Genomic DNA, 23,076 nt, shown 5'->3' on the forward strand with positions numbered 1-23,076 from the left:
TTCCACTGGGGGGCCACGGTAGCACCGGCCAATCCCATCTCTTCGCACCTTCTGGCTCGCCTCGAGCTCTCTCCGCGGTCTCGCGGCGGAGCCCCAGCCTATCGTCCCTCGATCTCTCTTTCTCCCGGTACGGTTTTCCGCGATGCAACCTCTCGTCGTTGCCTTCTGGTCCAGGTTCCCGGAGCCGCGCGTCGTTGTTCCACGGCCCCGTTCGGACGTTCCCCGGACCATCCACGGGAACGTTTACTTTACTGCCGTCACGTATAGGCCGTGGCCCAGCACGGCGTAGAACACGCCGCAGGAACGATCATGTCTACGAGCTCCGCGGAGCTACTAGCGAGCCACTACCGGGGCCGCTGCCGCTCGGTAGCTACCGGTTCCTACCGGCGAGGCGCGCACGAGGCTAGTTAAGATAGCGATCCGACCGGGCCGACGGCGAACAATGCCGTAAAGAAGCGGCGCTGCCAGTGAATCAGCCCTTATGGCGAAAACGTGAACGATTAGTGGCCGTCCGTGTTAACATGGATCCGTGAGACGCGGCATCAGCCGAGAGGTTGCCGCGCCACGGCGAACCACGCGTAAGCTTCCCTTTCGTCGCGGTAATTGCGAAACGGCGCCCCGCGCGGCCGCCGTGGTGGTCCAGACTATTTTTCCCCGCGACGATTCTTCTTGCCGGATCGTTGAACGCGTCGCAGTGGTTAAATTGTCCGCTGATGACTACCGGCCACCAACGTGGACGTCGTTCCACGGAACGACGGATATTGGATTTAAGGCGAACTCGATAGCCGCGCTCTTATCGCGCGTTGTATCGAGCCGTTCGTTCCACTATTGCTCGTGTTGTCAAGGTCGGGGGGTCGCTGAAGAGGGGGGATCGATGAAGTTATGTTCCTCCGGCCGCTTTCTCGCGGGACGGTTGTACGGGATCCGCGCTAACAGTAGGGGGTGGGTTGGTCTAAGGTGCGGATGGAACGTTTGTGTAACGGTTGATTTGTGGATTCCAGCGAGAGGTGTAGAGGGATCGTATCCGTCGTTACATTAGAATCGTACGAATCTTTCTTAGTTGCGATAAGAAATATAGCCGCTCCTGGCCATCGCTCCGTGAACTCCCAACCGTTCAGCGGAGGGTCGATTTATATTCGTCAGAGTCCATCAAGTACGGGAACGTGAAAAAAAGCGTGCTCGTTAATCGAGGCCACTCGAAAGGCCCAGTTCAGAAAGGAAGTCTGTCCGCTTGGACGGCGGTGAACAGAAGAGGGAAGAGGGAAAAAAAAGGAGGGTAAAATGCATCGAGGGAGAGAGAGAGAGAGAGTGAGAGGGAAGCAGAGTCGGAAGGGCAGAAGTAGAAAGAAAGGACAATCGCTCGTCAACCGGCCGTCAAAACATCCCCAAGGATCCGTGGCGAATCACATTCTCACACACAGCGAGACGGAAATAGAGGAGTCGCAAAACGCCAACGGCGGTGGTTCCGACGATAAACGAAGAAGTTGCCACGGCCGGAGCCTTTTCTCCGCGCAGCACGACAATGTGTGACCGCAAACAAACGAATGGCAACGATAGGGGGCGCCAATGCGCATTCAAGACGAGACAGACTGTCATTTGTCACGTCTTTCACGCTCTCTAATGACACGCACTGCTTTTGGACGCGTTCTTATGCCAGCCGTCCAGGCACCTGGCACTGACTCGCTTTATTATTTCCTTTTTTTTCCGCGTTCGGCTCTCTTCCTCCGGGTTTACCCTCTGTCTATCTGCCCCACGTCGCGTTGCGCGCCCGTTTCCTTTCCACCCTGTTCCGTTTCGTTACAGCGCTATCATCCTCCTTCCCGCTCCTTTTTTTCTCTCCACGGCACTCGTGCCGCTTCGAGGCGGTTGAATTCGATTTGTTAGGATTAAGAGACCCGAACGATGATCGAGCCGCATGCCGGAAACGAGCAACAGTGGAGTTAGGCTTTTCTTGTTCCACGGTCGGAAGGATCGTTCGAACGGATACCGTTGCCTCGTATTCGCAATTACGCGAAATTTGTCTGAATGCGTGTCTCACGAGTCCACCTATCGCAATACAAATCTGAACGTACACGGGTGTCCCTTTAACGAGCTCGCCAAGACTGGGCTCATACCTTTCTAAACCGATTCCTCCCAATCTTGATCATTTCTCATACATCCGCACCAAAGAGCGGCAGTTTGCCCCGAACGGCAGCGGTATCTTCAGCTCGCTCGAACGTACTCGTGGTCCCCGCATTAACCGCAGTCATTGTGCCTCTAACGATCCGCGTTCATCCGCCAATATAAATCCCGACCTGAGATTTACCATCGAAGTCGCGTTGTAACCGCGGCCATTCCGAAAGCTGGCTGCCCCACGACGGGGCATACACTTGCTCCGGCCCCGTCGCTTATCCACCGATCGTTCGAAACGAATCGCAGACACGCCGCGATCCGAGCTTCCTCGCGTTCGCCTCGCGTTCGCCTCGCGAAACGCTCCGCGGCGCTCTCGCGCGGCTTCCTGCTACTCCTCTATGATTTAACCCCGGCGCGCACCTCGGGACGCGTTTCGCTGCGCCTCTCTCGCCGGTCTGCTCGGCATGATTTAAACTCATTGGGTGCCACGTCCGTGCGCTCGGGACCGACACGCGCGTTCACGCACACACGGCGAACGAGGCGGGCGGGAATGCCACGCTCGTGCACGACGATCTTGCACAAGCCTGCACGCTTCGTGGGCACCATCGCCGCGCAACCTGCTACGCGCTCTTAGCACCACCCACTCATCTGGTAGCCAAACGTTCCGAGACGGCCGCTTCTTTCGGGGACCACCGACGTGCTCGCGATTTCGGTGGGTGGACGTCCTCGAGACGTTCAAAAGGGAAATTAACATTGCAAGAGGTTTCGATGGACTGAGAAATAATCGGGAGATAATGGTAGACGCGTAGCAGAGAAGGGGTAATGAGATTAGCAGAGTGTAATGGTACCAGGTAGAGAAGTTTGGCACTGTTGGGCAAATATTCGAAACGGCAGCTAAATGTGGCCGAACAGAGCGTGGTATTAAGACGGTACGAAGGAAAGTAACAGTATTGCAGGATAACAATGGCGTTTATGGAGCTTATAGAGACACGGTTCAATGGATTCGCAGTCAATCGCGAAACAATCGAATTCCGGAGGATTTGGAAGCCACTTTCAATAGACGTTACGTAACAATCATAAATTTATTTATTCCCCAATGTGCCGAAGCTATCGTCAGATTTTATTACACCGTCGGTATAGAACGCAGGCACGAACTACCCAAGAGGAGCACGTTCGACGGATTACAACCTCGCATTTGGTGCCCTTTAGCGTTTCCACGAGGCATTCGAATAACTCCGGTTCCAGAACTCAATCGAAGGCTTCTCGTGTCGCTGGTTCAAGTCGGACTGGCAAACGGTAACAGAAGAGTACGAATGGCCGGGGCATCGAGCGACTCCTAGGCACCGTCCTTCGCTCGAAACCGATCGCGAACGCCGTGCAGCGGCTCCGATCCATATCTGCGCGCTCGCATTTGAATAACAAAATCGTTCGAACCACAAAAGGAGCATCGGAAAGGGCAACGGATGCTCATCATCGTCTAACCCCTGACGCATGTGCTCGCGGGCAGTCGTGTACCGAACGAGCGTCGTCTATCAAACGGCCGACTAGAACAATGGCCCGTGACTTAGTAGGAGCGCCTCCGCGACATGACACGGCGTGTAGAACGCGCGCGGGCCGCCATGCGCCCGTCCGTCGAGGGAGGAAAGCCGGCCGCATCGCTGTTCTAGCTTCCATTCTGTAATGATCTACACGAATCTGTGCCCCGACGTTTCGTGCCCCGTTCATTCGTTCGCGTTCCAGCCGACCACTCTTCCGACGCGGCTCGACCCGCGCTGTTTTCTTTTTTATTTTTTCTTTTTCCTCCCTTCTCCTCCCTCATCTCGTTTCAGCTTCGTCCGTTCGCCGCGAACCTGTCTCGGGTGTTGCGTGAGAAAACAAACGACCTCGCGAAAGGTTTCGTGAACGCACGAAACGCCGATGGAGGACCGGTGTAACGGTGGTAGTCGGCTGAGAATTTATGGCACGTGGAACGTGTCCGCGAGTGACACGACCTCGGCGACCTCCCTTCACCTTTTTTAAACGGCCTTCAGATACAATGAAGCGAATTCGATGACCTCCTTTAACCTTCGAACGACCTTGGCGTTCGTTTCTGGCCCTCAAACGACTTTCAGACTCAACGGCACCGTCTTGGCGACCTTAAAACGACTCTCGGGTCCAATGACGCGATTCTGATAGTTACCTTTGACCTTTTGTACGCTCTGAGCAGAGGAGATTTGTTCCGCGCAATCAGCTGCGATTTTCGATACGGGATTTCGCGTGAAATTAGAAAGATAGAGACTTTTATCACGCTTCGAACTAATCTCAGCGATTCGATCGCGCGTACCCCAAGGTTGCGAGTCAGTCCAGACTCGTGGTGGGCAATAATTCTCTTAACGAAGCATAGCCAGCCTCTCAGCCTAGAGGGTTCGATTCAATGTCGGACAAGTTGCTCGAGCGATCAGTCCCGAAACCAATCGAATATAAAGGGGGCTAAAGCAAACAAGTCGCTCGCTACAGTTTGACCGTTATCGTCGACGCGAGGAGAGCGGCCGTGGGCCATCGCGCGCCGTTTCGCCCATAAAACCACGAGTTATGGTTATTTAAAAACTTATTGGCCCGCCCATGCGTTGCGGTTTGCACGGGGGTGGCTGCTCCGAGGGGTGAGGCGGGCCAGCGAAATACAACAAGAGGAAGAGGTGAACGGGAAGAGAAAGGGAGAGAGCGAAGAGGGAGCAAAGGAGCCGTGACCCAGCCGAGATAAATCAAAGGATATTAAGACCATTCTGTCCTCCTTTTCTTCTCTTTCTTCGCTGGCTCCTTGCTCTCTGGGGCTAAGTCACTGCCTCCTCCCCCGACGGGCCACGTCCTTTTTCTTCGTTCCCTGCTCGCACGGGAGTTCTTAGCCAAACGCATTACGGGGAGGCAGAGGGCCGCCATAAAACTATCCACGTTCGCGTTCACGGACACGGACCGCGTGTACCCTGGCTGCTTTACGTCCCGATCGGCGACAAGAAACCGGGAGCAATTCAACGGGTCCACCAACGGCGCAAAGTGGATCCTTGATAAACGAATATCGAGTTTCACGTGGCTCCGGCCCGTTGCTGACCATAAGTGACCAGAAAACGCGTTTTATCCGTCGTAGGGTGGCGAACGACCCCCTCGATCGTCTATTTAGGAGACGGTGCACGCTTGCCACCCCGCGGGATCTGCTCGCGATTTAGGGACCACTTCTTTCGCTCGAAACTTGCCGTTGCTTCGCCAATACCTGGAACCATAATCGTACGGTTAGCATTTTGTAACCTTTTGGCTTACGCGTTCCGAAGAACGATTTTCTACGTATCGATCAGAACTTTGGTTTCGATCGTGGATCGATCGTCCGATGAGATACACCGATTTTCGTACGAATCCGTGTTCACGTCGGCGGTTGCGCGCCTCGTCACGCGCTCGTTTGCGAGTAATTAAACTTGGACCGCGGTCACAGCCGTTCAAGATCGAACTCGAGGAGCGCTCGATCCGCGCGCGCGCGCGCGCGCGAGTACGCGAGGATTATTAATGAGTGCATCTCAATCCGGTAATTTTTCCACGTCGTGGCGGGTAATGCACGAACCGCGGGGGGCGAGCAGGCTATATTGCCCGATCAATCAAAATGAGCCCTGCCTGGCAACCGACGCTCCACCATGGCAGGGCTGCTCACGAAACCGACCGCCTTTTCACCGCACGACGCGCACCATGGAAATCCCCGACCGTGATCCTGCGCGTCCTTCGAAAGATCAAGAACGGGGCGGGGTACGCGAGCGTCGGATCGAAATTTATAGATTCGGTTCTCATACTTCGTTCCACGCTTGGGTGTAACTAAAGATGGTACAAAATTTTCCATTCCACGCGACTCGCATTGAATTATGTTCAACAAAGTGTTCAAACAAGGCAATATCTCTTGGAACGTAACACTCTCGTCCGAGAGTCCCGTTTCACTTATTAAAAAGCGGTTTTAAAAGAGCTCGAATAATCAAAGAGGCATTCGCGAATGAATCTTTTCCCCGGATGTTCTTGATATCGTTTGATACCTCGATTAAGGCCCTCGTTGAATCGTTAAAACGCACTTGCGCCTCGGAATATATCATCGAGACTTTTATTGTCGCGTGTGGCGAATGGCGCGGCCGAGAGTAACACGATCTGCACTGTATTTCTTGGTACGTGTCCTGCGGACGCTCGGCGAACGACAGGATTCGTATGCGCAGCGGAACGGAGCGTAAATAAGCGGCGGAAAAATCTGCCGAATGGCCTCGTCCAGGACGATAAGTAGGACCGTAAATTTCCCCGACGAAATACGCGGGAAATTGTGGAATTTATGTTACGTCCGCGCGTATCGCGGATTCCAATTGTAAATCTACGCGGAGAAGAATGAGAGCTGGATGGAGCATACGTTCCAGACGCGGAATCTTCTCGTTGGCGTCGTTTCGGTGCAAATTGTTTCGAATAGACAATCTACATTTCTCAAGAAAACACTGAATAATGGAATATGAATTTCTCGATATGATAAAACAGGAATACGTTCAACGTTACTGTTAACTATTCCCATGGAGTCCTGGAATGCCTAAGGTACAAGCACGAACATATATTCGCTCTCGAATAACAGATATCAAGTGTCTCAATAAAAATTCATTTAAAGTACAGTTACGATATTACCAAGGCAGAGTCGAGGGTTAAAAAGGTCTCTTACAATAATTCAAAAGATTATCGAGATGAAATTGGTTAGGTTGCCAAGAATAAACCCGAGGTGTTCGAATGAAATTTTCCATGGAACGAAAACCACGCGGTTTAAGTAAACGGCGTCGTCTCCAGGCTGGTTTCTATTCATTTTAATCTCGGGATTTAAATCATACGGCCCGTTCGCGCAGCCGTACTCGCGCTCGCGCTATCACGCGTATTACTAGCACGACATTAATATCGCCGGAGTAAGCTGCTTCCAAGCATCAACGTTTTACACGCATGTAAATGGCCGCGCGTACACCGACGCTCCGAGGAGAAAGTACGACATTACGCGGTAATTATCCTTCCTTCACTTTTGACTCCGTTTAACTTCTCGACACTTGCCGCGTAAATTATTTTACTGCGCGGCCCACCGGCGAGTGACCGGTCCGCGAGATCCTTGTCGCGTTCGAGGCGATCGGCGTCGAGCGAATCGGACCGCGCGAGTTAAACGGAAACATCGAGAGAAATAGATCGCGATGTTTCGATTGAAATTTTTAAGTGGCAGCGTAAAAAATTGTTTGCCAGCTCGATCGAGGGTCCGAGAAATGCTTAAAAAACGAGACAGGAGTATCGGTATCGAGGCGTCCTAAAAGGGTGAGTCCCGTCGAAGGGACTACCTGCGATATTCAACCACGCCTACCAGACACGACAAAGCACACCGCGTGTGAAAGTCTTGGTGAAATGGACCCATTGTGCTCGAGTCAAAACGTTTGTCATTTTTCGAAAGCGGATCAACTTTCCACCCCATAGTTGCGAGACTTTCAGCTCAACGTTGCGCGGCCGTGGATAAAGGAAACCATCGGTCGCGTAGTTCGTAGAACATCGGAGAAAATAACGTGGTTTCTTCTAATTGACGTTCCGTACCGTTACGAAAGATTTTCACTCCGGATCCGACTCTAATTTTAGAGTATTATTTCCCAATGAGTGGATAATAAACTGACATCTGTCGAGCGTTTCCCGGGTGGTCTGGCGCGAGCTTAAAAACTAGAGAAGTGTGTCACGTTGATTACTATCTAACGCCAAACAGATCTTAATTAAATTAAAATAATCGAATCCAGCGGAGTGTACCCATTTACGTGGGTCCTAAAGTCTCGAGGGAACCTACCGAAATTTATTTCTAACACGCAGCCTGACTAAGTCTGGCCCACTCAAAACTAGAAGCTTTCCAAACAGAATGCTCGAGACCGCATAAATATTCCTGGGGCCTCTCAACATGTAACTGCTACAAGGTTCAGGATTATCCCATGAGAAACGGCGAGTTTCGATACGCGTCCAAGAGGCCGACGGTTAAAAAGATGCAAATGATCCCGTCGTGGACCGAATTCGCCGCGTTTCGTCGGGACTAGGGCACGATTTACACGATGGCAGAGGCGCGAGTGGGTATAAATCAATTTGGAAAGCGAGATGACTCCTCGTAGAACGCTCGTTTCGCCTGTAGCGATCATTTTCGCCGTTGATTACCCAATCGTTTCCACGGCGGTCGTTCAGGGGGACGGAGGAGCGGCGAGGCGGTTCCTCGTGGAACGAGACGAAGTAATTTACACGGTGGAAAAGCGTGGCCGCACCGCCCCCGTTCTCCTTAATGAGCCGGCTAATTGTTTCGAGCCGCGCGCTGATTTACCGTGAGAAGTCTGGAACGGAGAGTCTCGGTGCGTGGCGAACGAGCCCCCTGTCTGGAAACGCGATAATCATTACGACGTCTTGTTTTAAACAACAGATCGTGATGGTCGTTTTAAGATACATTCTATTATCGATGATTTCTACAGACTAGATTCCAGAACGATGAAGAACACCGTAGGCGTCCTCCGCGTGTTCTCGTCACGAAAGGGGACACGGAGGCGTATCTAGAGAATCGTGCGATTCAAGCTGGAACTGAATAAATGACATCGCCAGTGTAGCGTGGTAGTTGAAATATCGCCGGTAATTTAATAGAAATCAATTGCGCCTCGATAAACTTCAACAACGATGCAGAGAAGGAATTTTAATTCGAAACGACGGAATGGAACTTCTTCTCTCGCAAGCAAGCATAATAATTGAATGAAGCGATAAAAATTAGTTCGAGCAGAGCGGAGAATCGATATTGCCACCGGTGCAGCAATGGTAGCTGGACCTCCTAATCGCGGATAAACGTGTCCCGCGGACAACAATAACCTCGCTCGGAACGCAGAGCGAGTTGAATTGCACGCGCGCAGAGGTGGACGCAGGCCCCGGCGGATCGCGGTTGAAATCGATTTCACGATTCGATTTGCGATCGAGGGGGGGGGGGGGGGGGCCGTCACGGCGGCCGGACGAGGACAGCTGCGAGGGGGCAACGAAGAAAGACGCCCCCGTGGCCCAAGAGGATAATGATCCCGAACTCATTTCGCGATCATTCCATCTGATTGATCTGATTAGTCCAGGCCCCGGAACAGGTCGACCGGTAAATGATCTCGGGCGATCTCAATCAGCTTCTGAAAAAAATAAAACAACAGCGAGCCCTGCGCTCCTCAGGGCAGCTCCACTCTGTCCCTCGATCGCCTCTCTCGCTCGTTTCGCTCGTATTTGCCCTGTCTTTTTCTTCTGATTCTCGTGTCTTCGACATCCTCCCCTTCCAACGGGCCTGTTCGCTGTTCCGCACGATAATGAGAGCCTCCCATGTAGAGAAAAGGGATTATTTGCGGCACGGGATCGAAAATGCCGCGCGAGCCTCATTATCGGATGCACGACTACCACGATTCTGGAGCGGCTTTCGTTTCGACATCGTTCCCTTTCGGCCTCCCCTTTACTCTTCCTCCGCGTTCGTCCTCCACGGTGGCGGTCGGTCGCCATTGATCCCTTCAAGGGGATTCCTCTTCGTCCTCGGCTGTCACGCTGATATCGACGTGGAAACGGTGAAACAGTAAATGAACGAGCAGCTTGGGTCACGGGTCAAGGAATTGGAGCAGCTCGTGGCTTCTGGAACGACGTCGTGCGCGATCCATCGATGTTTAAATGCTTCAGCGGGACACGGTGCTTACAGGTGTCACGCGAACTGGATGGAATCGATCGGATGGAAATGGTTAGTGGGTAATTGGAGTGAAACATTGGTCGTGAAAAGAAAGATCGCGAGATTTTTGATCGTTGACCAATCTCGAGTATCGATCGTGGCTGCAACCTCGCGTTTTTTCTCGCGCAAAGAAGCGCCGTTCGAACGTCGCTTCCGTGCATGAATCAACCGCTGAAAGACCACAAAGGCCTGTTCGCGTGAACGTGTGAACGTGGCGTTTAGCCGACCGCAATTCTTTCCTTTGATCTGTGGCACTTCGCTTCAAATTGTCACCCGTTCGCTTCCTCCTCGTTTTCCGCGAACTTAGAACGGAAAATCGTTGACCAGCTTCTAACACCGCGCGCGCGAGCTTCGAGCTTGAAACGCGTGAATTTTTACCGGTCGATCGGTTTGGTATTTAATTACTCTTCCAGCTAACTGTGAACGTATAATTCTATTCAACCGGTCGTATAATATTCGCGTTGTTCAATGGTGTACAATTGCAAACGATGTTGGGCAGGTGTAGTCAAAACTTTAGCCACCAGTCTAATACACGAATCACACAGTTAGCCACGGCTGATTACGCGAACGTGCCCGCGCATAATTTGTTCTTAGCGCCATTGTCTCGCGTTGCTCGCAGCCTCTTACGAGTTCCAACTCTTTTCCCAGCGAAATTGCTTCGTGGAACTGAATCGTTTCCTACTGGGAAAAATCGAACAACACAATGGAGAACTTTGACGGGATTATGGATTTTCCAAATCGTTCGAAACGGAACAGAAAAGAAAAAAGAGAAAAAAAAATAGGAAGCAACAGTATCGATCGAGGAAATAAGAAGGCAGCAATCTGCATCGGTCGCTGGTGGAATTCGAGGGAAGGCAAAAGCTGCGAACCTCATCGGAACGTTCTCTCGTCGAGTGAGTCGTTGCAACTCTCGTGCAGAGGCTCGGTCGAGAGGGAGAAGGAGCGTCTCTGTTTCACGCGTCGCGTGTGCACGCGGCAACAGGAGATAGCCGGGTCGCGGTACACGCGATCCACAATCCATATTGCTCCCGCTGAATCGCGCGGGGCCGATTGCGCGGTATTCCCAGTACCGTTTCGGAATTCCGTTCCAGTTCGTTTAATGAGGAACGACTTTTTAACATTCCTGCGTAAAGGCAGCGTGAGAACCGCGAAACGCTGGCCCCGTGGACCATAAAATACGTGAGTCAGGCACCCGGCGGGGCCTTGTTGCTGAACGGGTGTCAAAGATCACCGGTGCATTAAACCGAGCGGGCCCGCGCTCGAAACGAAGAAACGCGCGATACCACGGTGATATTGATAGCGATCGGGGAATTTGTTCGGTTTTCACTGATCTTTGAGCGCGCGCGCTTGTTGGAACGCAGGTACAAGAGACAGGTACAGGTTGACGCCGCGGAGTTCCCGAGTAATTTATTCACGGCGAAGTGTTTATCAGGGTTTCGCTTTGTTTTATCTGAGATCGTCGAGTCTTGTCTCGGTATTCCAGCTTTTCCACTGTTTCGTGTTTAGCTAAATAGGTGTCTTTATAACAGTTGGTATTCGAATATATCTGGAAGCGATCGAATGGGAGACAAGCGCGAGGTATTCAGCGTTGTTCTACAAGTGGATCAGCCAGCGAGAGAGCTTATTCGTTGGTAAAATTCCTGCGTCCATCTTCCTGAGAAGCCTCCGCGCAGAGGTGAGATGCAACTCGTGCCAGTTACGTACGCTCACTTTGTATAACATTCATTATACACCCGATCGATGAGTTAACCGAGCCTGTTTTCATTAACATACAAATTACTCGTTTCGATATACCAACAATGATCGCGGTCTGACATCCGATTCAACGTCGTCGGGCTATCTCTGTGGTTTAAGGCTGATTTAATTACCGTGCGAGTGTAGAGGAAAGGTCAGAAAAAGTTCACCGTGGAAAAAGTCCGTTTCGAACACGATTCTTAATAGGTCCGCGACGTCCGAGACCGTCTGAAACTGAACAGCGATGGACGTCGGACGTGGCTCGCGACTGCACATGGTAATTATCGATATTTCTAGTGGACTCGTGCTCGTGAAACGTCTCGCCTCGTTCGGACGGATGACACGTTTTCGTAATTATTTAAAACGCGGTGACGTCGAATTAACGTCAGTCCGCGTCGGCTTGCTGTCACGCGAGCGATGCCTCGGGAAGGTTTCAATTTTGACTGGATCTTTCGCGAAAATTGTTATTTCCTTCGGGGGTCAGAAGAGCGTAAGATTGGATCGCGGCTGGGTCAGGATCGTGATTGATTCGAAGCTCCAGCTTTCGTTTGATTACCGAGCTAACGTAATTACTGAATAGTGATCAAATTGGATGGGTTCTGTTACTTCAATTTCAACATCATCTTCTCGTCGTTCGATAGCAACGAAAAATATAATCGAAATGGCCATAAAATTCTATCCATCGATAAAATCTTCACAAGTTAAGCAACAAGAAACAGAGGAGCGAATTCTGAAACGTTCAGAGACCCTTGCAACTCTGCCATATCGAACGCGCAACAAGTTCCAGTACCCCATCAGCGACCCTATCGAGCGAAACGCAAGCAACGTAGGCACGCCGACCAAATGAATCAAGACCGCTAGTGTCTGATCTCGAAATTAGACTCTGGCTCGCAATAATCTTCGTGGAAGATGAGCAGTCTCATAGAGCAGCGAGGGACAAACGCGAGCGCGCGGGAAAGAGGAATCGAGGGGTTGGCGTAGGAGCGTTCCCGAGCGAGAGGGTGAAGGGCGAGGGGGCCGATGGGGTAGCAGGGAGATGCATTTCGTGGATTAAGAAGGCTATATACCTGGCGGTCTCACGGTGAGCCGGCGCGGTAGGAGTCTAATAAGATGTAACTAAATTATGATTGGATTCATCATTGCCGCGAACGGGATTGGTATGGTCGATCGTCTCTGCCGGAGGAACGAACGGCCGGACGCCACTGGCCGGTCAATAATTCATCGGCCCTGCGGCATTCTATATGAAGCGTGATATACCGTGATCCCGAATGAGCGATTGCCAACGAACGGCGATGCGAGGTGGAAGGGACGGTTTCTTCTGCGCGAGGGGTTGCGGATGAAGCTCTGACGCAGCTCGCAGGTTGTTGTTTTTCTTAATCTCTTGGTGCTTGCTACTTGTAAGCGGAAGGTATGCACGGTTTTTCGTTTAATTAGATTTCTGTTGGATGTATTGAGATTTTTTTTTTTGGATACATATGGATTAAAAGAATTTTGGTAATCAAGGGATTGCGATGTTTATGCATTCTCATGGGAATTATCGTGTTACGATATTCTTAACGATGCGAGCGAATAGTTTGCTTCGCAGAAGCGATAGACGCAGCACGATGAACTAGTAGATGATGTGCGTGGATGTCTTAACGATACAATTGATAACTTCATAATTACCTGATTTTATCGACAATCATTAGTAGCACCTCCGCGCTATTATAGTCGGCGCGTACGCGGGCAACGCGTGGTTGGACAGGGTTCGATGGTTAAAATCGATCGTGCAGCCTGCGTCGTTAAGAGTTTTCGTGGCGGGTAATTAATGGCGAGCATATGGCAGCGCGAGGTGATTGAGAGTAATTCGGATCGGCGAGCTGGTAGTTCCGGCCGCTCATTAATATACGAGGTAACGAAGTGCCGTTTCGTTGCGATAGATGGAAGCTGGTCGACGCGAATGTTGCGCCGAGTGTCGAGCGTGGCGCGTTAAGTGTCTTCATTCGTGGGGGTTGTTTTTACTTTCTTTGTGAAATTGTCAAATTTGACGCGATAAAGATCGATTTCTCACTCGAATCACTGTATCCATCAACGTCGACGTTATCTTTTAACTTTAATTCAATGTTCGCTCTCGAAAGTGAAGAATAAATTTCTTGGAACGCACCATTAAAAATTCGAGGAACCGTGCACCCGTTGTGACCAAAGGGAAGAGGTTCGAGAATCCCTCGAAAATCGACCAAGAATCAGGCAAATAAAAGACTCCCCTGTTACGGTTCTCGGAGGGTGAAGAGGGACAGGGATCGGTCGAGAGGCGAAGAAGTAAACCAGGGAACGACGTGAGTAAGCGTTTATGCAAAACGCGCGTAAACGTTCGTTTTGTTGGTTGAATTAGCCCGACGCGGTCTCCCAGCGTCCGTAGAGGGGACAGAGAGGCAGGATCAGCGTGCTCTTCTCGAGTTTCGGGGCCCAATCACAGGCCAGTCATTCCTGGAGCAGAGGCCCCCGGTTCCGGGCAACAGGAGGGTGATTTTTGCATGTCACGTGGCCAAACGGGCACGCACTGAATGCCCGTCGTTAGGCACTCGTTGTGCTACGATGAGTCGGTTTCACGCAACGATACGCCTGGAGAACGCTCCACTTCGGCGCCCTTCTCGAGGGCTTCTATCGACGTGACTCGAGGACGACCCTGGAGGTATACGCCCATTGGACGTCTGCCGCGTCCCTTTCGATCGGCAGACGTAGTTGGTTGCGTACGCGCGAGGCGCATACAAATTGGGGAAAGATCGCCTAAATGGGGTGTAGATTTGGTGGTAATTCGAAAAGAGGCTTATACAGCTCTTTCTTTTCGCTTTCGTTAAAAAAGGCAGTCATCGAAATTTTCTAATTTTAGACACGTTTAATAGTTTTGTTGCACACTTGGTGTTATTGAGGGTGAAAACATACAAATTAGGTTTCTCAGGGATTAAAAATGAATTCTAAAAAATTCTGCCTAAGGGATTATACTCTACGGTTCCCTCGTAAAAAGTTACCAGCAGTGTCACCCATATTAAACTAAAAACTGTTTCCAAACTCGACAATAGCACCCTTATACAGGCGAGCATAAAGATTGCACTCGAACATCTTTTTTTCACGGCCTCGAACCAACCGTAATCTTCGCGTTGGCGTTGCATACAATAATGGTAAAAAATCGCGGGGATAATTTTACGAGTGCTCCCCCGGAATAACGGTAAGCGACTGCGACTACCCCCAGTGAGTTACGAACCCTTCTGTCGGCCGAAAGTTCTTACGGCTTGACCCACATTTTTCTACACGAAACGAGGGAATAGGTCTGCGTATTTTTCTGCACGGCGCGCGCGACGCCATAAAAATGCAAGAACCGTACGATTTCTCCCCTTGGTAAAATAGTCGGGAGAAAGGCGAAAAGAAAAGAAAAGAAGAAAGAAAGCAGGGTCCGACCCCGTACCGTTGCCAAAAAGTCACGGGCACGGTTAGACCGTTGAAAGATAGCCGGACACCCTCGTGGAATGTTTATGCTCGTTTTCGGGGTGCACGCGTTCTTCTCAGGAAACGTCCATGGTTTTACGACTGTCTTCGGTGGACGCATAACAAACTCGACCAGATAATCCTTGGGTATTTTTGTGAACAACCGTAAAGAAAAAAAGATTCGCTTAAGTATATTCTATATACTCTATAATTGAGATTTTGCTAACATTTTTTATTAGTTCCTCATTTCGACCTAAAAAATGTGGAAATTAAAAATCGTCTTCCGGTATTAGTGTATAACAAACCAAAATAATAAAATATAATAGTAGTTTACCTTTTTTTATGATCACTCGGGCTCATCTGGCCATCGTAAAGTGATTACCAATGCCCTTGGGCAATCTCTGAACAATGGACAGTGTGAATGAGTCATAATCGATTCGATTGTCGTGAGGATACAGCCTGGTTTCCGTGGAACCGCCAAGATACCTGAGATCGCGCCTCTGAACGAACAACCAGAATTTTTAGTGCCATTAGGGTTTGGAACGTTGTCCTAGGTACGATGTGTAATTAACGAACTCAGGGACTTATCCCGAAATTTCATCGTAAACTGTTACAGATCGTTTCGTCGAGCGAGAGTTTTTTATTTTTTTACACCACGCCGGTGTTCGCTAAAAATTCGAGCCGCGTTGACCTGCATTATATTTCAGACTTAAGCTTTGTACCTGACTCGAGCCATCGGCTCACAGCTCCAAACTTCTCGTTTCTTTTCACTGGTCGTCGTGTACAGGCAATTAGAGGCAATAAAACGAAAGAAAAACAGAAATGCCAAAAAGATGTTGGGGAAAGCAGCTCCACGCGAGGGAAACGTTGCCATAGACTCCACGCTTCTTCATTCTAAGCAGATTTCCTTATTCGCTTAGATTTCCTTCTTAATATACAATTTTTTTTAACATTACTGGATGTTCGAGAGTATCGTTATTTAATGAAGTTCGAGGATCGTAGATAATATTCAAACATACTTCTGTGCATTAATAATAGAAAGCACAAATCAATCAAGCTGGCTCATCGTTCGATGCGAAAGTCACCATAAATCTTACGATCTCTTCGTCGTGACTACCAATGAAAAGCATCAAGAACTTGACGCGAGACGTTCGCCAACCCATAATACCATAACTTTTCGACAAACTTTCTAAATAAAACTCCAAAGAATGTCTTCTGTATTCTGAAATTAACAATTGAACGAACGCACCGTAACACGCGCGATACTTTACTCGCAACCCCTCTCACCGCTTCTCATTAATCGAACAAGCGAGATAAAAGGATGTCATTCGAGCGAACTTCCGGCGGAAATAAAAGGAGCGCGTAATTACGGAGCTCCACATTGAAGATCCGCGAGTATCGATTATCCCCGTTCGCGGGTCCAGCGTGAAAAACAAAGGGGTAGGAAGCGGGAGGGCGAAGAGGGCGAGGAAGACGTGGTCATCGAGCAGTACATCCTGCGTCTGGACGCGGATGACGCAGCAGCCGGCGTGCCGTCCTGTCGCGTCTTGATGAGCACGACGAGAGACATCGTCCGTCGATTCAAACTATCGATATCCGACCCCCACGACCCTCGGTTCCGTGGATCCACACGAGCGGAACGCGATATACATGCCGCGGGTTCTGATTGCTCTCCACGGATGTGACAGATCTGCCTCGTTCGCCGCGGGACACGAATTTGTCGGTACATCCACGCGCGAAGGGCGAGAGAGACGGACAGGTCGGTATCACCGACAGATCGCTCGGATGTTCCATCGAACATCGCTAGGCAGACTCATTTGCTCGCTTCACCGACGGCCAGAGTCGATTAAACGCGATCCGATCTGCTACGGGGATGCGCGTACGCGTCCAAGGATGTGGATGTTTTCGTGGACGAGCGATTAACGAGACGATTCGACGGTATTGTTGATCGCTGGTTGTTACGTGGAATGAAATTTCAAGAATTTCATTCGACACCATGAAGAGAAATTCTAAACTGACGTTCATAAAACATAGCAATAATTGTATCGAGTGTCTAAGCAGAAGTTACGGAGCAGACGGCGCGAAAGGTGGGTCAGAGAGCGGTGGAAGGACCAAGCAAGCTATGGAGCCTACCCTTCGACCGACTTTCGTTTTTATTGACCTACGCGCGATCCGTCGATCTCGCCAGGCAACAAAGGAGGGAAAAAACGAGAAAGGAAGAAGAGCATCCTCGGTCGAGGTCGAGCTCGACTTTCTTGCGAGGGCGCAGCGTTGCATTCTTCTTTCTCCCCCCCTGCCCGGCCTAGAGACGCGCGCTCTCTTTCTTTCCTCTTATTTTTCGGACCTGCCACCCGAAGCAGCGAGCCACCTGCTGAGAAAAGTGCTCCGGGACCGTTCGACGGTTGCGTCAGGACCAGGCACAGTTATTTGCATCATCCATCAGCGGCGGGGCGAAGGTAAACGGCGCGGACGCGTGGAAACGAAAGAGACGAGAGCACGACGTCCCCGCTCCCGATTCCCCGGGGGATTCGCCCGCATTGTTGCCCCTGACGGTGATATTTTATTGGGTTTATGACGTCATTAATCTGATCGCGAGCTCCTCCCACCGGTTTAATCGTGGCGGATCCGAATGCCGTGGATGCTCGCGTCTACCTGAGCTGTCGTCTTGGGAATTTTCGGCTCGCCACCGCCGCAGATTTCGAACGAGATTGTACACCCCCGGAATACGTAAATTATACGGTTTATGGGCCTTCCGTGCACTCCTTCCTTTCGCGCCAGCTATTCAGCGTTTCTTCTTCGAATTTTTCTGCTCTTTTATTTTCTGGGGATGATCCCCTTCGAGGGATGAAATAGCGTGGAACGATTTGTAGCGGACCAGTTGTTGGGAACTGATCTTTCGTTTAATTGCACTCCGTTTATGCGTTCGAATGTTGCTATACCGCCAGAGTCTTTCGCATTCTTTCTTAGATGCGTTCGAGGTGTCCCAATAGTCACGCCGCTACGTTCCTTGAGTAACTAAATTATTTGTACTTTCACGTTAGAACGGTGTGACAGGAATGCTACGGCGATATCTACGCTTAACCAGGGCTAAAAAATTCTTTTCACCTTCGCAGTCGCGACAGGCACAAACCGTCGCTGATTGCCTGACAAGGGACACGGGATAGTTTGCACGCGACGTGTTATAAAATTCCGTGTAGTTTCTCGTCGCACTATGTCATCGTGTAAGTGTCCACGTTGTCGTCTTGGAGATATACAAGGTGTCATACACGACTATCTACTTACAACAATTTATATAATACACCGTCCCCTTTGGAAAAATTGAGACGAACCTATCCTCCTGACGCAGCAGAGGGTTCAGGGTGGTACTTAACACCCCATCAGACGTTCGTTTACAAAATTGAATTGAAGATAAAATATTCGCAATTGCTTTATTCGTAGTAGTCCATGGCGAAACAGACTAGAACAGTTTTAGCTGGACACCTTGTATAGAAAAGGGTGTTACGGGGGATCCAAGTGTCGCGCGTGTACGTACTATAAGCTCGGCCATTCAGCCGCGAGTCCAGCACCGTTTGACCGATCACAATACGAAATTAAGATAGCGATCGACACCCCAGTATCGGCCCGCTCCGCTCTGACAGGAACGGGCGAAAATAAATAAACGGCCGATAAATCGCGTTGCGAAACGTCGCCCTAGGGACACCCCGCAGATCCCATCGACTGAAACAAGCGCATTCAAGAGCGGACTCGATAGCCGGGGAGATAGATTGTTGCTAGAATAATCGCTGGAAATGCGAATACCTCGTATCGTTTCGTTTCGAGAAGTAATCATGCAATTTCCACGATATCCCCTTAAAAGGTGTAAGGTCAAGTGGTAAAACAGCATTTGGTCTAGGAGCGCGAGATAAAAGCGCGAGCTCCTCGCGCAACAAGGGGTGGAATTTTTTTGGCCGTCTCCCACGGGCTCGTTTTCAGCGACGAAATAAATCTTCCTAGCGAGGAACGACTGTCAGCCCCCTTCTCGATTTCTCTATGCTAGATCCGCGCCCCGTGGAAGAAGTTACGCCCTCGATGATCGATCGACGTTCTCGATTCTTCGCGGAGGGAAACGTACGATCCTCGCCGCTCCTCGTCCCGGTCTTCTTCTTCTTCTTCCACTTGGTCCCAGCGCCTCCTGCGCCGGCTCGGCTGCCCGTGTGCGCGCCTCTGAATCAGCAAATCCTTTGATATCGTTGCGAGGCTGGCGGCAGCTGCCGTGGCCGATCCTCGCGCATTATTTCGTGCCCGGGGCCTGCGCAACGCCGCGGCGTGAATGCCCGGCTATATACGAGCAGCATGCATGTAGACATCAGATACGCTCTCGGTATAATATAACTTTTGCCCGGCTAAGATACTTGACGCCGCATACCTTACGCGGGCAACGGATGCCCGGCGTGCCTGAGAAACCGGCGAAAAGCGTATCGGTGTCCTTCGAAAATATTATTCCACCGACGAAACGACGTGCACTCGATCCTCCTCGCGATGATTCGAAGGGAGGCTCGCGATATCGAGGAGACTGAATCTTTACGGGATGATTTCGTTCCAGAACGATGTCTGGTACGGATTTCTGAAACGTTGAGGCGTTGCAATGGTGTTCGTCGCGCGTTCGCACCCCATGTCTCGAAGAAGAAGGCCTTGGCGCCGCACCCCGTGGCAACGGGGTACGAACGCGTACGATACATCGTCGTCGAAAGTATCTTTAACCAGCGCAGCACGAGGCGGTGTACGGGTCCGTGAGCGGCTAGCACACTTCTCACGGATCCGAAGTGTGGTATACGTAGACAGTCGCCCCCGGTACGACCCCGGAACGTACGATTCGTATTGTGCGCGATCGCGGAACGAACGATCGCTACACGATCTCCCGCTGCTAGATCGCCAGATCGCCGATCCGCCGGTACAGCGATCTATTGATCGCGAACAACGCTCGGCACACACGGGGCACACCGTCGGCTATCGCGCGGCTCCATCGATATGACTACGTTTCCATCGATGCGGAAGTAACGGACCCGAAAAATGCACACACGATGCACGCGCGAGCGAGCGAGCGAGCGAGTGGCCGCCTCGCCTCGCCGCGGCCATCGGCTCGCTCTCCTGGCTTTCAGTCCGCCGCGAAACAGAGGGAACAAACGTAATTGGCATTCTCTCCTCGGATCAGGGAACGCTCGATCGGTCGTAACGAGCCGCGGTGCGATATGCACGATGGGAAATGAAATTTCGCCGATTAAACTGGCCGCCCGCTGTCGATCCGCTGCGCGCAGAAAACGCGCAACGGTGAGGAACACCGCGTGGTCTTGCGCTCGCGAGGGTCTAATGATCGATTAAGTGGATTACGCGGCTTGCGTTGAATACGCTGCTCGAAACGACCCGTGGGGGGGAGGGGGCGTTTATCAATTGTGGAATTTGTTCGTAAACGAAGGGAATCCTCGATGTCAACGAACTCTTAACTACCTACATAGTTTCCGCGCGGTCCAAGCTTTTTGTACATTTTCCTCCAATAATGCGATAATAATGGTAGCCTTTATTCCGCCGTTAAATTAAAAGGTGAAATGGTCGAGGTTCGCCCTAAGTGCTGCTTTGTATTTAAACCTCCGTGCTAATTGACAGTGCGCGCATCAGCATGTAATGCTGAAGCTCCCTTATGCGGATGGTTCTCGAGATACCCGAGAAGAACGCCAGTGGGGACCGGAGAATGTAACAAAATTCAAAACGTAAGGGAGCATAGTGAAAAATGTTAAATAATTGAGGTAATTCAACAAACGAAGTTGAGTATTCCATATTCGAGCGTCAAAGTAACGCGAGGAATCTCGTATCGCAACACGGATGCAACTAAATCAGAAGAATCGTAAAATTCCCTGCGTAGGTCGATCACGTTCGCCAAAGGGTACATTCCAGAGAAATTTCGCCAATTATCTTCGATGTCTCGATCCAGGTGCGCGTAACAATTAAAACTGAACGTCACGCAGTGATGGCGTGTCGCGACGAGTCATCAGACTTGATCCAGTATCTTCTACCTTGGCTCTGAGGTTCGATTAAACGGGAAACACGTCGGTGAAACTGCGGTTCCGCGCGTGAAACGATCGGTCAAAGGTGTCGACGGGTAGAAGGAAGAAAAGGGAAGGAGGAGAAGGCCACGACATCACGGGAGGACCTGTTGACTTAGGCGAGCGGATAATACGAGGCGGAGAAAGGTCCTGACACAAAAGGAGGGTGGTGATTCGTGCCAGCCGGGATTCGAGCCAGGATCGTCTCCTCTTTCCTGCGACTCGTTCCACTGCTTCGTTTTCTTTAACTTCCTTTTCTCTTCTGGCCGGCATGACTGAACGGCGGCTGCCTGCGCTGTTTGCCCCGGATAAACAGAGGGCGAAAGGACCGGAGTCGTGGAAGGGCCGTGGTCTAATTGCAGAAGATTTCTGACGATCGCTTTTCTGGAACTGGGAACGTGCTTGGAATCGGTTGGAAGAAAGTATGTCACCGTGTACCTGTCCGGACCCGGCGCATTTTCGATTCGTGGAATTTGACTTTTTTCTTTTCTCTTCTTTTGTCTTTTTGTTCGACGAAGTAAAACGCGCGCAAGTTTTGTTGCTCGGATCTGGACAGCAGAATGTTTCTTTACCGGGAAGTTGACACACGGCTAAGTTTAGACGCGAAGTTTACTTTATATACGTGATAGGATTCGATAGAACGGCCTTTATTTCAATCACGTTTCGAATTACTGGAAGTACTCTGCATCTCGTTTTCCTCGCGATGCAGCCGGGCAGCAATTAAGATTCCCACTACTTTGTTCAAGATCACGGCTATCGTGAGATCATCGTGCGTTTAAGAACGTTAAGAGATACATGTGTAACTAGTTAAATTATTCAAAGTTCAAACCGCGTCTCATTTTACTCGTACCGTAGAATGGTGACGCAAGTGGGGTTTTCCTTCTTCGCTTAATCGTTCTCTAAGTGAATTCATCCGATCTTTGTGGATGCGAAAAACTAGTTCCGGCATAAATCGTAATAGTAATAGCGAGCCGATCGGCGCTATAAATATCCTGTTCCCCGATACAATGGCCCTCGGCTGGTTCTAACGAAACGAAACGGGAAGAAATGGCCAGGAAAAAGAAGGGAACGATCCTAAGGTTAATGAGTTTGCTACTGGCTGTCACGAATAAAGGTACACAGGCGAGGGTTCGGTGTTTCACCCGATGAAATAGCTACGTATACGCTCGTGGGTTATAGCAGCCGGCGCATACGTGGTTTCCGGAATGCATCCCCATTGGTCGCGCACGAATTACCCGCTGGAAGGGGGCAAAGAGCAAACCGCTCGCCGGCAAGATGGCGCCTGTTCTAAATTCAAAACAAGACGCTGCTTAGCATATACATATCCCGGGCACAGCCGCGGCCTGCACGCTATGACATTCGCAATTCAAATCCGTACATTTCTATTACCATTTTAATTCAAGGGCACTCGGTCGCGACGCGCGCATCAGCCCCCTCGAGGGCTTCTCATTGGAGGATCGATGCCTCCGGACCATCGCTCGGTCCCGTCCAACTTCCGGTCGACGGTTTGTCCGGAGAATCAATTGCTCGAGGAGAACGAACCAGAAGATATTCCTGATATATCTGACAGATTTCACATCTATTTCTATAATTCTGTGCTATGGAACTTTTCTAATTTAAAAGTCAAACAGAATCGTAGAATCCTACTTGGATCGAATTCGTTGAGAAAAATGATAAAAATTGTTCAGGTTCAGTAATAGGTTTATACATTCGCCGTCCATATAAGTCGCGGTTTTATGTCTTTCCGTTTAGTGTCGATCAACCATCCATTATTCATTTGCTCGAAGTGAAGCGAATTTCCCGTCGATTTGTTCAGGGATCGCGGTCCCGTGCTGGATCATCGACTCTATCAGACATTCAGAAATCGTACCACGCGTTTGTCCAATTAAATACGTTTCTCGAATTAAATCCGCAGCGCCGCCCTTTTGCAGTTCA

Source organism: Xylocopa sonorina, chromosome 6 (genome assembly GCF_050948175.1).
Source record: "Xylocopa sonorina isolate GNS202 chromosome 6, iyXylSono1_principal, whole genome shotgun sequence".
NCBI lineage: Eukaryota > Metazoa > Arthropoda > Insecta > Hymenoptera > Apidae > Xylocopa > Xylocopa sonorina.